A 13,409-nucleotide genomic window follows, 5' to 3' on the forward strand; every position below is an offset into this window, starting at 1 on the left:
AAGAGGGAGAGAGAGAGAACCCTAATTTATTCTAACTAAAGAGGGGAGTAGCCAAGTTTTGTTTATCCTTAAACCTCTTTATATAGGAGAGGGTTAGGTTTATAATTTCGTGCATGGGCTTTGGATCTATGTTTTGGGCCATGAAATCAAGCCCAAAACCTAATTACATATGTCCAAAAGGGTTTTTCTATGCGAAATTACTTCAACACCCTTTTTGTCTACTGATAAAAGATAAAATTGATTAATCTACCTACGAAATGAATGATGGACTCAAAACGTAAGTAAACTAAAAACTATCTTACGATGCTAGATTGCTTATCAAAGTTTCTACTCTCGAATCTATCGAAATAGAGTGGAGTAACAAATTCGTTCCACTCCTAGTGCTCTAGCATGGAATGTTTTCTAATCTAATTAGTCGGTCTTAAGTCTAATGAGAGCTTTACGAAGGGTGTTATACTACGATACCTATATGGAATATATTATGTTGAATTTAACTACGAATGCTATGGAAATATGATTGTTTTTGAATCTAGATAAAGGATTAGAGGGGAATTGAATCCACCTCGAATCCAACTTAATAACCTAGTATAGATTCTTGTATCTCGATTCTTACGTTCTTACGGCAAGAATTCGAGTTCTAATTCCTAGTATTCATGGCATTTCTACCGAATACTAACTAACATGTGAGGTCGTCCACCCATTCTCATGGTGAATCACGACCTTCTAGATTGGAATAGATTCTACAATGCTTCTACACTATACCACTAAGTTTTCATCAAGGCTTCATCAACCCCTCTAATGGAGGTTTTAGCCTTGAATTATTCTGCAATCATTCCCATATGAATCTAAACTAAACATATTATCAAAGATTCGAAATTTACTAATCTAAATTAAACAGTAATTAAATTCTAATTAACAACTAAGAAATGGTAAACAACAATAATTAAAACTAGATCTATAAATTGAGATGACAAAATCAAAATTAACAAAATAACTATTTTATTTATCTAATCAATCAAGAACAATGATTCAAAGACTTAATCTAAAACAAGAATTGAAAATGGAACTAAAACTTAATTAAAATACTGGAAACTAGATCTAGAATTATCTATATTGCTTAGGTCTAACTAGCTACCTTTAACAAAGAGCTAAGCTTTTCTTTTTATATGTCCAGATCCAAAAATTGTGCATGGGCTTGGAGCCATGTTTTGGGCCAGAGAATCAGGCCCAAAACCCAATTCTTTCAGTCTAAAAAGGCCACTTCAGCTGCAGTTGGCTTCAACAGACTTTTCGTCCAGTTCTGCTCTTCTGATTGGGTCAAGGCTTAGACCATTGGAAAGCTCTTTCCGAGTCGATCGTTTTGACATTAGGTAGGCCCAATTTCGAGGTCTGAGTCCAAAGATACAGCTTTCGGAAGTTCTGCTGACTTGTGTGTTGTTTCAGCCCGCGTCGACTTTTCAGCTTTTGACCGGGCTTTAGAAAGGCTTTGTCTTCTTGAATCTTGGCCTTTAATCACGGAACTCCTTAGTAACCGACCTTAGCTCCTTTATCTCGCTAAAGTGGCACATTTCTGCACATAATGGACTTTAAAACCTGAAATGCATAAAAACATGTAATCAGTGTTAACTCTTAATTATTACTCACATAATTGGTCTAAAAGTATGACTATTATAAGGTTAAAACTACAGTTTTGGGCTCTTATCAAACCATCCCCAAACAGCATTTTGCTTGTCCTCAAGCAAAGATGAGAAATTAGAATAAGTGACCAAAAATGGAGTTCTATCTACTCTCGTTTCGCTGAGTGCGATTGCATTAACCATATGCAACAAGGCCTTAAACCACTAGGAATTCCCTAGTGGACGAGTTATAGCCTCGTGAGAGTTTTCCAGTGAAGGTACTCACAAACTTCAACTATACTATAACGACTAAGAAATAAAACTATTATTTCCTCATTTATGTCCCAACTATCTATACATCTCACTAGCAATTGAATAAGAATAACTAAGTCAAAACCCTAAGCTAATACATGCATAATAATCAATCATTTATGATACAAATATAAATACTACGAGTAATACTATGAAATGCCTAGCAGGTTCGTTTCTGAAAACTCGGAATAGAGTCCTTAAGTAGGTCCTCACATAAATGTCAAGACAAAAACCACTCTGATTTTTCTGCTCAAGTTTTGCTACTCCAGTGTGCAGTGGGCACACTTTACCTTACAATCTCAATGACAAACAAGGAAGCCGGAGTCGATCAAACACATCTGCCACTTACTATCACACTAACCTAATCCTAATTGAGCTAGAGGTCTTTATTAGGTGTTGCGGGGATTAGGAGATGGTTTAAGAAGGAAGGAAATGGATATTCAAAAGGACAAGTCTGAGATAATAGAGTCTTCATATTATGTAACTTAGAGAAAACCTTATTATTTTCTTTTGCTTCTATACTTTGTTTCCATCCTTAGCCATATTTTTCTTTTTCTTTTCTTTGGCTTTTTGACTCCCTTTTTATTCTATTTTTGGAGTTTTTATTTATTTCTATTATTTTTTTTTCCTTTTCCTTGGATGGAAACTTCTTTTCTTTTTCTGAAGCAACTACTAATTTCTGTTTACACAGGTTTTTCTCTTCTTCTTTCTTCACTCATTCCATTCTCAGACTTATTCTATATTGGGTAAGTTGAATTTTTTATTTTGTTTTGTTTTTGTAACAGGGTAAAGGAATTATGGGTTATGGAAGGCTAAAGGAAGGCTCAGAGGGGCGACTAGCGGAAAAATAATTTATAGGTTTGAATTTCTGGCTGTATCGATCCAAAGAGGGCCTAAATTCTCACTTAGGATATGGCATAGTGATCAAGCAAGTGGACGTGTGATTTCTCTATCCGGATTTTACTTCTCCCTTGTGTCATTTCTTAAATGTTTCGCTCATATAAGGCTTTAGGCTATATTCTTACAGGATTTGTAGAATAAGTACTCTAGCCTAGATTTCAGAAACTTACTGCTAACAATCATAGATACTCATGTAATATATTTATAGATAGATGCAAAGATTATTACCTACATATTAACCTAAGTTTGTAACAATTATTCGATGCAAAAGCTACATTGAGACTTCTAGATTGTTGAGAGCATAGAGAAAGAAAACAATACCAATATTCCTAAGTGTATAGCATAAACTTATTTATTTATATTTTTAAAAAAAAAAAAATTTTAACTTGAGACAAATGCATATTATACATATCTATATCCTAACGGATGCCTTAATTACATGTGTTTCTATGCCCCCAAACAAGAAGCATGCTTTGTCCTCAAAGCATTTAAATAAAGAGGGTAGAAAAATACCATGGAAATGCGTGAAATTCGGAACATCCGCAAAACAAGGTTAGAACATACTAATATAGGAAATAAAACCGACGCTTAACTCTATAAAGAGTTCTACCCATTATGGGGTTAACAGAATTAAATTGCTTGGGACATAAGCAGACACTAATAAGGATAATAACTTACCTTATCTCCCGCTTAAACATCCTCTTCCTCATTGGTAAGACGAGGTTCCTTCGCATCCTGCCAGTCCATTATAATTTGCCAAGCTTGCCGCCATTTATCATCTACTAATGCTAACCTGTTAAGTGTTATCATGTATGATGGGATGTACGGGGCGACCAAATGAGGCTGCACCTACCATCCCGGCCAAGTCATTATTCGCAACGAGCGAACCACCCAATTGGTGGGTCTCATGACTTCAACCTTTTTCCATTCTGTGAATTGTTCACATAATACAGGTAAACAACTACGCATGATGCGGCTAACCAAAACAAGCATAAGAAGATACTTATGCCTCATGGTTTGGGCTCTCTTAAGACTAGCGACTAATACTCGGGGAATGTCATATCGGCGACGTCCCTCAGCTAAAGCGAGGAAAATGTCACCAGCAGTACTGTTTGCAGAAATGAACTGCCATTCCCCCAAAATATTCATCAGGATGAATAACATGGTGGTGCCTACGTTTAGGGAAAGGCTACCAAGGGCAATGCTATATCGCCCCTGGTCCATTACTCGAAATACCCAATCCTAACTGCAGTAAGCTGTGGTGAATATGAATCGTCATCACTTACCAGTAGATGACGCCATCCTAACTGCAGGATCCTGTGTCGGAACCAATGTCCATAGGTCTCGGTGCCCAACACATCTTCGAAGGACTGTTCAGGTATGACTATAGGAGATGTCATCACAACAACTCTTTGAACAGTTCCAAAAAAATCCTGGACTGACCCTCTGAAAATTGGAATTTCCCGCGTTAACAGAAGGCAGGGCGCGGGTGCACTCGTGGGTTTTAGAATTACAGTGTTTTTTTTTGGGCGCGGGTCGCGCTCTGACAAAATTTTGTGAAAATGTAGAGGGCGCAGGCGCGCTCGTAAGTGCTGAACCCGGAGTTTAGAGCAAAAAGAAAGAAAAACTTGGAGTGGAAGGTCCGGGATGATGGTGGGGTGTAATGTGGTTTGTTAGTGTAGAAAGAAGGGAGTTTATATAGGTTCTGAGCTACCAAAACGAATCGGCAAGTTCCCAATTTGTTTGATGGCAATTTCCGGAAATAGAAAAATTCCAAACCCGAAAACGGAAACAAACCATTTCCATGATTTTCTATAAATCCTGGTATCTTTCATACTTGATTTAGAATAGTAACTTCTAAACTCTCCTAGATTTCATGCTACCACCACACAAATCATAGATATGCCGATATCGGCCAAATTATCAACCTTTCCTCCAATACAACTTTACAGCAGATGATCATATAACGACTTATGCTCGGTATAAATATTTCCACCCCCAAACAAGTCGGGAAGGTGGGATTAATGATAAAACAAGCAGTACTCGAAAATAACCAATTATATTAAAAATAAAATTTAAATCCAAACAACATTAAATAAACACATTACTATTTAAATTTAACTACTAAATTAAAATCCAACTAATAAAACAAAATTATGAAATAACAGCGAACACAACTGATGGTGAACACCTAGTTCTGTGATGATGATGGGCCCTGGGATGGAGATTGGCTTGAACCATCTGTCCTTTGGCGACGACGCTTATGCCTATCGGACTCGGCTGAAACAGAGTCCTCCATGGGTGGCATGCATCGTAGCATCTCTATTCGAACAAAGCGGGCTTCCATCTCCGATCGAAGTAATCGCGATCTTGGGTTTGTTGATCTTTGGTTGATAGTCTCCATGTTAGACAAGATATCATCCAGAACCCCTTCGAGCATTTCAAATCTCCTCTGAAGGTTCCCTTGCTTCTTTTGAACTACAATTTGTCTATCTCGGATATTTCCACAAATACCATAAACGCACCACAAGGCAGTTTGCAACACTTGCATGCGTTCTAAATTAGAATTACAATTATCTAATGCATCTTCATCCAGACATGTCATATCTTCCCTTTCATCCTCTGACTCAACCATTTTTTCTTCAGATAACGGCCAAGTCTCTTAGATGCAATCCGTATAGATACTTGCATTAGAATGCAATTTGATCTTAATAGGAGCAGATCTTGCGACAGCTCTAAAGGTGAGCATGATCTTAGTGATCAATACGGGAAGAGGCGCCAAGCTCTTCCCCACTCCTCGAATCACATTAAACAATAAATCGAGGATGCAGAAATTATACTTATTTGTTTGCAAAATCTAGAGAACGTGCAGACATTGCAGGCCGATATCACTGACTTTGTCTTTCCTGAGGACGTTCCTACCAATCCACTGAGCTACAGCCAGTTGATTGGTTCTAAGGGTGGACTGGCGGACGCAATGAGATGTCTGATTGTATTCACCCTCCAGGATAGTATCCTTCATCAAAGCAGGAACTCCAAAGATAATGGGATTCCCGAATTGTCGATTACCGTGTTGCTTTCAAGCGAAAATTCTAATTCGCCAACAACCGTCTCGTTATTTCCCTCCTCGCGCTCCGCTACCTTTATGAAAATCCTATCCCCCTCCAATTCTCGCTTTTTATAAAACTGTTCTACCAAATCATAGTGATAGAACTCCTCAGTCGAGTACCACAGTCCGTTCCAATGCATTTTAATCATCTCCGCGTCGTAAAATGGCGCGAAACTGTCGGAAACAAACGCTTGCTCCGGCAAAATTCTACGTCGTAGCGCCATTGAAGTTTCTTAGACAAGTAATGGTTTTGTAGACTGTGGGGGAGGCGAGTGTGAAGAAAAACTACTAAAAACACGGTGGTGGCGGTGGTTACTTGAACTGGTGGTTGTTTTTTCGGAGTTGGGGTGGTGGTGGTAATGGTTTAGAGAAGATTTAAGTTGGCTTTGATTATCTTGGTGTGGGTGTAGTTCTCTCTTCTCTCTCTCTCTCTCTCTCTATATATATATATATATATATATATATATATATATTTTTTTTTTTTTTTCATTTTCAAAGTTTATTTAACTTGTAACCGGGCGGGATTGAAAGGGAAACAACGGCGTCTTGGTTTGGGAAGGAAGGAGACGACGACGATCGATGCGAGTGCGGTTTGGGCCCAAGCCCAATGTAAATTCGAAATTTTCCGATTTTTGGCGCAATTTCCAATTCAATTTGCGCTTAGATTCGCCCGATTTTGGCGAATGAGTTATGGAAATGATCAGTAGAGAATTTCCAATCCAATGATCCATAAAACATTCAATTCCAACAATGGGTGACGTATATAAGAGGGTGGACGAACGCTCGGCGCGCGCGTGTGACGTAAGTTATGCGAACGAAGGAAATCTAAGTTTAGATTACGTCAACCCAATTGAACTACAAGTAATGGGCCTAAACAACACAAATGGAAAGTTTGAGCAATCCAGATGGAAAGATCGACTACCTACCCCCAAACAAATTTTTAAACACAAAATTTGTTTAAAACGTGGGTCGTTTAAAGTCAGATTCCCAAGACTTGTTGGATTGCTATTTTTATGATTTTAGAATTTTTTTTTTTTATTTATTTATTTTTTTATTAGTTTATTATAAGAAACACGAAAAACAATAAATACATAATTCACCCCATAGAGGAACATGACTCAAAAACCGAGGAAACATGCAAAAGTGGAAAACGTGAATTATGTGAAACGTGGACTTAGGATCCGGTACTTACAGCCACACACTCCATAGGGAGGGCTGATAAGAGCCCAAAACTGTAGTTTTAACCCCTTAATAATCATACTGTTAGACCAATTATGTGAATAATAAGTAAGAGTTAATACTCGATTACGTGTTTTATGCATTTCAGGCTTCAAAGTCCATTATAATGCGTAAATCGTGCCACTTTAGCGAGATAAAGGAGCTTGGTCGTCAGCCAGAACTTCGAATGCCATATCTTTGGACTCAGACCTCGGAATTGGGCCTACCTTATGTCAAAACGACCGGCTCGGAAAGAGCTTTCCAATGGTTAAAGCCTTGACCCAATCAGATGAGCAGAAGTGGACGAAAAGTCTGTTGAACCGAACTGCAGCTGAAGAGGCCTTTTTGGACCGAAAGAATTGGGTTTTGGGCCTGATTCTCTGGCCCAAAACATGGCTCCAAGCCCATGCACGATTTTTGGATCTGGATGTATAAAAACAAAAGCTTCATTCTTTGTTAATGGTAGCTAGTTAGACCTAAATTAATATATAGAATTCTAGATCTAGTTTTATTAATAGATTAAGTTTTAGTTCCATTTCAATTCCTGTTTTAGATTAAATCTTTGAATGATTGTTCTTGATTGATTAGATTAATAAAATAGTTAGTTGTCAATTTTGAATTTCGTCATTTCCATTCTAGATCTAAATTAAATTCTTGTTATTATTCCATTCCAGCCATTAAATTAGATTCATTATTGTTAATTAAGTAAATCTCAATTTCTTACATTATGTTTAGTTTAGATTCAATGGGAAATGTTAGTTTGATGACTCAAGGCTAAACCTCCATTAGAGGGGTTGATGAAGCCTTGATGAAAACTTAGTGGTTAGTATAGAATTTGGTAGTAGAATCTATTCCACTCTAGAAGGTCGTGTTTCGCCATGAGAATGGGTGGACGACCTCACATGCTAGTTAGTATCCGGTAGGAATGCCATGAACACTAGGGATTAGACTCGAAATTCTTGCCGTTAAAACGTAAGAATCGAGATACGACAATCTATACTAGGTTATTAAGTTGGATTCGAGGTGGATTTAATTCCCCTCTATTTCTTTATCTAGAGTCAAACAATCGTATTTTCGTAGCTTCGTAGATTAACTTTAGTTTATATTATATCTTGTTATTTAAATTAACGCGTCTTGTTAGCATAACATTTCGTAAAGCTCTCATTAGATTTAAGACTGATTTCTTAGACTTAGGAAACAATCCATGCTAGGGTACTAGGAGTGGAACGAACTTCCTACTCCACTTAGTGCAATTCGCATCGAGAGTAGAAGATTTGATAATAGACACGAAAATAGTTTAAGTTTACTTACGTTGTGAATTCATCGTTCATTTCGTAGGTAGACTATTCATTTTACTTTTATCAAATGGCGCCGCTGCCATCTTAGTTACACTTTAGCATTGTTTTCATAGTAGAAGTAGTCAATTTTAAGTCCCATTAAACCCACCCACCCTTGTTTGTTTCATACTGTGGTTGCCCATTTCAGCGTGACAAATTCCGCGAGAAAATACAATGCGCCTTGAGCGGCGCAAGGAGAGCGAAGCGACCGCTAAGTTCTTGGAATTTTGTTTACCAATCGAAGGCCGCCACGCCCATACCAAGCGCGACCCGCGCTCAAACACTGGAACTCGACTTCCCACTGAGCGCGACCCGCCCCATTTGGAGCGCGACCCGCCCTAAAAACACTGTAATCTGAAAATTACTCGGAGCGCGAGCGCGTCCTATCCGGCGAGCGCGCCCAGTGTTAAAATTCCCGGATTTCCACAGTCTTGATTCAAACTTTGATCTTTCATATTTTTCAGTGTTCTAATCTCTTATATACACTGAACACGCGTACACAAGACGCTATTCATAAGCGAAGCAAGGACGCTATCAGGTATTCCTTTCTTCCATACCTCGCATTTCCAGTTAGAGGTTTTCTACTAGTATATCAGAATTGTTTGGAGTGTTGCATGTTTAGTTAAGCTCAACTTAGTCTTGCATGAGATTAAGGTCTGGTCGAACAAAAACAACAAACGTAATTACACGGCAACAAACAAGTCTATCTAGTACACCACCCACGACACCTCTAACTACTATCACACACACCATACCTGACATAATGGCTGAAGAAAGAGAGACTCCTCTCTCCGACTTTTACAAAGCCTTGAGCGATAGCCCTAAATCGTGCATCGTTCTAGCAGGACCCGGTGGGGATTTTGAATCCCCAAACATATTTAATTTGTTACCCGTTTTTTCATGGGTTAGACCATGAAAAACCTTATCGACATTACGCGTAGGATTGAACAAGTCCTTACAACATTCCATCATCTTACGGTAGGTGCGGAACAAATTAAACTGAGGGTATTCCCTTTCACATTAGCCGATAAGGCGGCGTCTTGGTTAACTGCCCAAGCGCCTAATTCTGTGGACTCGTGGGCTAAACTTGTTCAGCTGTTTATGGAACATTTTTACCCACCCCTAAAGACGGATGAGATGCTTTCCAAGATTCATTTTTTCCGCCAGAATCCTCATGAATCATTTTCTGAGGCATGGAATCGTTTCACCGATCTCCTTATAGAGTGTCCACATCATAACTTAGCTAAAGACACGTTAGTTCGTGCCTTTTTCAAAGGTCTTCTACACCACCATAAAGAAGTCCTTGACATAATGAATGGGGGTAGTTTCCTAAGTAAAGGAGCCTCGGAGGCTTATAAATTTTTAGAAGACCAAACTAAACGGAATAATAATTGGGGGGGTAGTGATGATATCCCCCGCTCAGCTAGTTCTTCTTCAACAGTAAAGGCCGCCGGTATGTTTGAGAAGAAAACCGATCCAGAACTTAAAAATCTAATCGAATCTCTAACTAAAAAAGTAGAGGCTATTTCTGCTCAACAAAAGCCTATCCCCGTCATGAATGTAAACTCCAACCCATGTAATTTCTGTTTGAGTCCAGAGCACCCTGACGATTATTGTCCTCTAGCTTATGAACAACAACCACCAAAACAAGATAATGTTTACTCTATTAATAACTATCCTATTCCTAACGCCCCTTGGAGACAACATCCCAACTTCAGTTGGAGAAATAATCAACAAGTAACATCTCCAGGGTACAATAATTAAAATGTTAGGCAAGCAAACAATTATAACCAAGATCCACCTAGGCAAGGACAAGGACAAGGTCAAGGGAATTATAATAATTATAACAACCAAGCGCAACCACGACAAGGTCAAGCACAAGGTCAGAAAAATTATAATAATTATAATACCAATAGAGGTATCGTTCGGTTAATAATAATAACTATCACAACCCACCCATAAATAATCAACGAGATAGTTCGATCACACCACCCCGTGACTACTACACCTACACAACCGGATCGTATCGATGCCTTTATACAAGTTACCCAACAACTTTTCCGACAATGACTCAATCAAACCAACATATTTTACAATCCATAAATCGGGCATACAACAGTTAGCCCAAGTTTAAAGCCCAACCAAAAGGCGTGTTTCGGGACAAGCAATACCAAACCCTAAAATAGCAAACACGCCTTTGAGGTAAACGGTAATTCTAGTGCACGGAAACTACAATCGTAGGTGACCTAAATGCCATCACCACTCTCCGCCCGGAAGAGTGGTTGATAACAAAGTAACTATGCCCTATAGTTACCCCATCAGTACTCCCTACACCGGATATCGAACTAGATACCGAAATAGAAACTGAAGAACCTACCACTGTAGAGGTCCCAGTTAAACCACAACCTAAGAAATAGAAAGCCAAGGTTACACTTCAAGTCGAGCCATACACTAAATATAGAGCGAAACCACCGTTCCTCAAAAAATTAGCCATGCTAACCAGGGATACAAACTTTGAGGAAATTAGGAACGCGTTTTCAAGAATCTAACGATAAACCTTCCTTTTCTCGAAGCTATTAAAAGCTACCTAACCACGCTTAAGTTTCTTAAAGAGTTGTGCACTACTAGGCGTAAGACCAATATACCTAAAGGCGCCTTTTTAATGCGAGCAGTTCCCAACGTTATCCGAAAACAATGGAATTGTTAAGTACAAGGACCCGGGTCGCCCCATTGTAAAATGCACCTTAGGAGATTCCCACACGACTGACGCCTTTATTACACGGGGCGAAGTGTTAACTTACTCCGTATTACTTGTTTAAACAAATAGGTCTCACAGGAAATGCAACCTACAAAAATAACGCGTTGCAATTAGCGGACCAGTCAATTAAGTATCCTAAAGGTGTAGTGGAAAACGTGCTTGTTAAGGTTCGGGATTTCTACTATCCTGCTGATTTTGTTATCCTCGATACGTAAGTCGCTAATGACTCAGACCGATCATTTTAGGGCGCCCCTTCTTGGCAACCGCCAACGCGCTTATAAATTGTCGCGATGGAAAGATGTCCTTATCTTTTGGCCATCTGTCTGTCGAGGTAAATGTTTTTAAAATGATGAAACAGTTACCAGATTCGTCTGTAGATGGGGAGGTTAGCATGATCGAGAGTTTAGCTCAAGATTATTTTAACAACACGTTTCTTGAAAGCAATATGTACAAATTCCTTTCTTTTGGACCTTCTGATTTTGTAAATGACTCCTACTTAGAGGAAGTCAACACCATCCTGGAGTCCACACCAATTGTAGACCCGTCGGTTGCTCCATATACTGATTACAAAGACTTGCTACCTAAACAAGTCTTCATTACGCAAGATAAGGACACTTATGAAACATCAACGGACATTCCGTCCACACCAGTGCTTAAACCTCTTCCCCCGGAGTTAAAATATATTCAACTTGATCCGGATGGTAGTCACTCGATAATTATATCTTCTCTGTTAACTAAGGATGAAGAGACATGTTTAATAAGGGTGATTAGGGAACATCGGTCTGCGATTGGTTGGTCCCTAGCCGATATTAAGGGAATTGACCCCAATGTTTGCACTCATCGTATCCATTTGGAGGATAACGCGAAGACTTCTCGCGAACCTCAGCGTCGTTTGAACCCTGCCATGAAAGAGGTGGTTAGGGAAGAAGTCTTGCGATTACTCGATGCGGGTATTATATACCCAATCTCCGATAGCGAATGGGTAAGTCCCATTCATGTAGTTCCTAAGAAATCGGGAGTTACCATGGTACGTAACGGGAAGGGTGACTATGTTGTCACTCATGGTCCTATGAAATGGAGAATCTGTATTGATTACAGACGTTTAAATGCTATGACACGAAAGGATCACTTTCCCCTTACCATTTATAGATCGGATGCTAGAACGTCTAGTCTGGTCATGCCTTTTATTGTTTTACGGATGGCTACTCCGGCTATTTTCAGATTATTATTGATATTGATGACCAAGAAAAGACAACCTTCACATGTCCCCGGAACATATGCCTATAAGCGAATGCCTTTTGGCCTTTGTAATGCCCCCGGTACCTTCGGTGATGTATGCTTCATATATTTAGTGACATGGTAGAGCTTTATGGAAGTGTTCATGGATGATTTTTCTATCTATGGAGACTCCTTTACGAATGTTTGTCTAACCTGTCTAAGGTTTTGACACGGTGTGAAGAAAAGAGCCTCGTTTTAAATTGGGAAAAGTGTCATTTCATGGTCAAAAAGGGCATAGTACTAGGTCATATTGTATCTAGTGATGGCATCGAAGTAGATAAAGCCAAACTAGATAAGATAGCGACCTACCTAAACCACGGATTGTCAGGTGAGATTAGAGCCTTTCTAGGCCATGCAGGGGTTTTATAGGTTTCATTAAAGATTTTTCGAAAATAGCTAGGCCTTTAACTAACTTGCTTTTGAAGGATGCAATCTTTGATTTTAATTTTAACTGTAAACAGGCTTTTGAAACCTTAAAAGCCGCCCTAACCACTGCACCTATTATACAGCCTCCTGATTGGTCTAAACCTTTCGAACTCATGTGTGATGCTAGTGACTATGCAGTTGGTGCTGTCTTGGGACAGAAACTAGATAATAAGTCCACTGTTATTTATTATGCTAGTAAAACATTAAAAACGACTTTCAACGGAATTATACAACTACTGAAAAGAATTCTTAGCTGTCATTTATGATTTAGATAAATTTCGTCCTTATTTGGTTGGTTCTAAAACTTTAGTTTACACGGACCATGCAACCCTTTAGGTACCTTCTTGCAAAGAAGGATGCTAGCGAGATTAATCCGATAGATTCTTCTCCCGCAAGAGTTCACATTAGAAATAAAAGGGAAAAAGAGGGTCGAAAACGTAGTTGCCGACCACTTA

General features: G+C 39.0%; 1 non-coding gene across 1 annotated transcript; it reads right to left on the reverse strand.

The window, feature by feature from the left end:
* Positions 1–9,629: 9,629 nt before the first annotated feature.
* On the reverse strand, positions 9,630–9,733 carry LOC147497133 (small nucleolar RNA R71). Its single transcript, XR_015197305.1, has one exon. It is a non-coding gene; the product is annotated as a small nucleolar RNA R71 (small nucleolar RNA).
* Positions 9,734–13,409: the final 3,676 nt, after the last annotated feature.

Source organism: Coptis chinensis, chromosome 5, assembly GCF_015680905.1.
Source record: "Coptis chinensis isolate HL-2020 chromosome 5, ASM1568090v1, whole genome shotgun sequence".
Lineage (NCBI taxonomy): Eukaryota > Viridiplantae > Streptophyta > Magnoliopsida > Ranunculales > Ranunculaceae > Coptis > Coptis chinensis.